Below are 3,774 nucleotides of genomic sequence, written 5' to 3'. Positions count from 1 at the left end.
AGAGAGAGAGAGAGAGAGAGAGAGAGAGAGAGAGAGAGAGAGAGAGAGAGAGAGAGAGAGAGAGAGGCTTATTGTAAGGAATCAACTGATGTGATTATGGAGGCTGACAGGTCCCGGGATCTGCCATCTGTAAGCTGGAGACCCAGGAGGGCTGGTGGTATAAGGTCCAGCCTAAATGCAGACAAGCTGCAGAATCACAAAGAGCCGATGTTTCAGTTTGTGTCCCAAGGCAGGAAAAAACTGATGTCCGAATTGGAAGGCAGTTAGACAGGAGGTGTTCTCCTACTCCCTGAGGGAAGGCTCTGTTTTTTTATACTATTCAAGCCTTCAATTGCGTGGATGGGGCCCACCTCCACATTAGGGAGGGCCATCTGCTGTACTCAGAGCCCGTTGATTCCACTGTTAATCTCATCTAGGGCCATCCTTGCAGACAGTGTGACCAAACGTCTGGGCACCCTGTGGCCCACTCAAGTTGTCATAGAGCATTAGCCATCACACCTTTGGTATATAATCTTGGGATTTTTTATTTTCTGGGGTTGCTTGGCTGCAGAGGCTGGCATTAAAGCATCATGGGCCACAGTGATCTAGATGCTAGTGTAGTTTTCTTCCTTCTCCCGTGGGTTGGTGTTCAAGGGCCTTATTTTAGCTCAGCAGGCTAATGTTCTTATTGTAAGACTCTATACATGAACAATAAGATTATAGAGAAGGAAGGTGATTTTATAGGTTCCGGGGATTCACTCCCACAAGGCAGGGCCAGGGCTGAAGTCAGAGCCTCCAGAGCCTTCTCCCAGGGTCAGCCATCAGTCCTGCCCCAGGGCCAATGACTACATGAGGCATCAAGTTCCAAGTATGCAATGAGGTTTGCAAATCCGATTTTGCATTTTCTGGGCTTTGCGATGCCTGAAAAAAGAGTCACAAACATGACTATGACTCCTCAGCCTGAAGCCATCTGGGTGTGTTCTTTTGAAGGTCCACAGGGGACTTTCTCATGTCCTTGGGTTTGCAGGACATTTCCTTTTCTACTGTTCCAGATGCTTGTTCAGCTGCGTGTCAGAAATGGACAGTCCAGCCTTGCCCCTTTGCAGAAGCCAAGCTTTCCTGCCAGATAGCCGCAACTTGTCCGGACAGAGATTTAGGGCTGTCTTCCTGAGAAAGGCATGTAGATAGGGAGTTTGACCCTAGACTCAGAGGTTTGAGGATGGGTGGTTTTTCTTGTGGTTTTGTCTTGGATTGCTTGTGGCATTTGGATCCACTTCTGGGCTTAAATTTCCCCCTTCCAGTGTTGAGATGGAATTGGTCCGGGATCATAAGTCATCCAGGGCAGAATGCAGAGATTTATTTTACTCCTTTGGAGGGAGGTGGAGAGAAGAATCTCTTGGGGGAGAGAATGTGAATCCAACTGTTTATAAAGTTAGCGTTTAAGTCCCACACAAAGCTTGCTTCCTAAATACTGTTGTCCCAAGGCTACTGGCAAGGTGACTGGCTGTATGCCCCTTTGGTTTATCCTCTTACCACCAGGCTTGGCATTTGCACCATGCTTTATCCTGTGTTCAGAATCCAGGTAGATTCACACCCATGCTTGTGCGTGTGTGTGTGTGTGTGTGTGCACCTGTGATGAAAGCAGAGAGGAAAAATGCTGTGTGATGAGGCTTGGGTGTCATCAGACTTTACAGCTGATTTTTCCCCCTCTTCCAAAATCCTACTCCTTTTCTTTACGTAAGGAAACATGAGAAGTGGGTGCTATGGGTTGTGTAGGTTGCTTTATGCCAAAGACATGATGTGACACTTTGGTAAACCATGTTTTTGGTAAATCGTATCAGTTAAGACAAGACCAAGTTGCTGTTGCTAAGAAATTTTTAGAAAACCTGAAAGTGAAGTTCTGTTTTCATTCATTTTGCCAACTTACTGGAGAGTTTCTCTGTGCTGAAGACAAAGAGATCTCGCATGTGTCTTTGATGTGGTCTCCACTCAGGAATAGCTTACAGTCAGCAAGAAGAATGTGTAGGGAACCTGATTCTTCAGTGCCCCGTTCATGACTTTCTGGGTCGGCTGGTTTCTCATAGACAGTATTAAATATTCTGAAAAAGGAGGGACATCAGTGAATACAAAGCAATTAGGAAAAAGTTCAAGAGAGTGGAGGAACAAACACAAAGAACGTTAGTCATCACACTAATAGTGTTATTCCCAGTGGCATCCTAGACCTTCCAGCCATGTTCTGATACATATCGCAGCCTTTGTGCAGAGAGTCTTAGGCTAGAGGCTGAAGTGGCTTGTGTCAGTGCTTTCCCTGCAGCCCACGGTGACTCTCTACCATCCTAAAGGTAAAAACATAGTGTTAGGTCTGGCCTGGTGGCCCATGCCTGTCATCCCAGCACTCTGAGAGGCTAGGGCGGGAGGATCACTTGAGTGCAGGAGTTCGAGACCAGCCTGGGCAACATAACAAGACCTCATTTCTACTACAGATAGAAAAAAAAAATCCAGCCAGGTTTGGAGGCATGCACCTGTAGTCCCAGCTTCTCAGGAAGCTGAGGTGAAAGGATTGCTTAAGCCTGGGAGGTTGAGGCTGTAGTGAACTATGATTGCACCACTGCACTCCAGCCTAGGTGGTAGAATACGACCTTGTCTTTATTTTACTTATTTTATTTTGAGACGGAGTCTCATTCTGTCGCTGACTGCAGTGCAGTGGTGCAATCTCAGCTCACTGCAACCTCTGCCTCCCGGCTCAAGCGATTCTCCTGCCGCGCCTCCTGAGTAGCTGGGACTGCAGGCGCTTGCCACCATGACCAGCTAATTTTTGTATTTTTAGTAGAGACGGGGTTTCACCATATTAGCCAGGATGGTCTCAATCTCCTGACCTCGTGATCCGCCTGCCTTGGCCTCCCAAAGTGCTAGGATTACAGGTGTGAACCACCACACCCAGCCGAGAGGCTGTCTTTAAAACACAAAACAAAACAAGGAAACAAAACCAGAACACTGTAGTGTTGTAACCATTTTCCTCGTGAATCCTCATGATGGAAACAAAATTGCCTCATTTTCACAAGTGCTTGACCTAGGAGAAATGATATAGTGTATTTAACTCCTCTTTATCATCCCTAATAGTGACTTTTGCCAGGAGCCTGCTGTGTGCAGGCATAACGGCATCATCTCATGCAGTTCTCCCTCACCTGTGAGGAAGACTTTTCCTATCCAATGCGGTTTGTGAGCGAATGGAAGCTCAGGGAGGTGAACTGACTTGCCCCTGATCACACAAGCACAGAGCAGCCCGTTTCTGACCCAGCTCTCCCCTGGCTGGCCTGTAGGGCGGCACCCTCAAGCATCAGGCTGTGACAAACCTGGTCCTCATTGGACATCTTGATCTTTGGGGTTTTTTTTAAAAGCATGACTTTTGCCTTCTTAAAATACTGCGTTTGTGGCTGGGCGCCGTGGCTCACGGCTGTAATCCTAGCACTTTGGGAGGGTGAGGCGGGTGGATCATGAGGTCAGGAGATCGAGACCATCCTGGCTAACACAGCAAAACTCCTTCTCTATGAAAAATACAAAAAAAAAATTAGCTGGGTATGGTGGCGGGTGCCTGGGACTTGGGACGCTGAGGAAGGAGAATGGCGTGAACCTGGGAGGCGGAACTTGCAGTGAGCCGAGATCGTGCCACTGCACTCAAGCCTGGGAGACAGAGTGAGACTCCGTCTCAAAAAACTATATAAATGTATGTCGAACATAAAGTAATGAAACATGGGGTTGACTTGCCGGGCTGGAGGACCAGCTTCATGACAGGGG

The 3,774-nt window shown here is 47.6% G+C and overlaps 1 protein-coding gene across 5 annotated transcripts in view; it reads left to right on the top strand.

Annotated features, from left to right (window-relative positions):
• FAM174B (family with sequence similarity 174 member B) overlaps positions 1-3,774 on the top strand; it is a 65,240-nt gene that overhangs the window by 22,724 nt on the left and 38,742 nt on the right. The window lies entirely within an intron of this gene.

This window comes from Rhinopithecus bieti, unplaced genomic scaffold (genome assembly GCF_001698545.2).
Source record: "Rhinopithecus bieti isolate Rb0 unplaced genomic scaffold, ASM169854v2 scaffold_20798, whole genome shotgun sequence".
Lineage (NCBI taxonomy): Eukaryota > Metazoa > Chordata > Mammalia > Primates > Cercopithecidae > Rhinopithecus > Rhinopithecus bieti.
The sequence above is the reverse complement of the archived record's forward strand: the minus strand, read 5'-3'. Positions and strand labels throughout refer to the sequence as shown.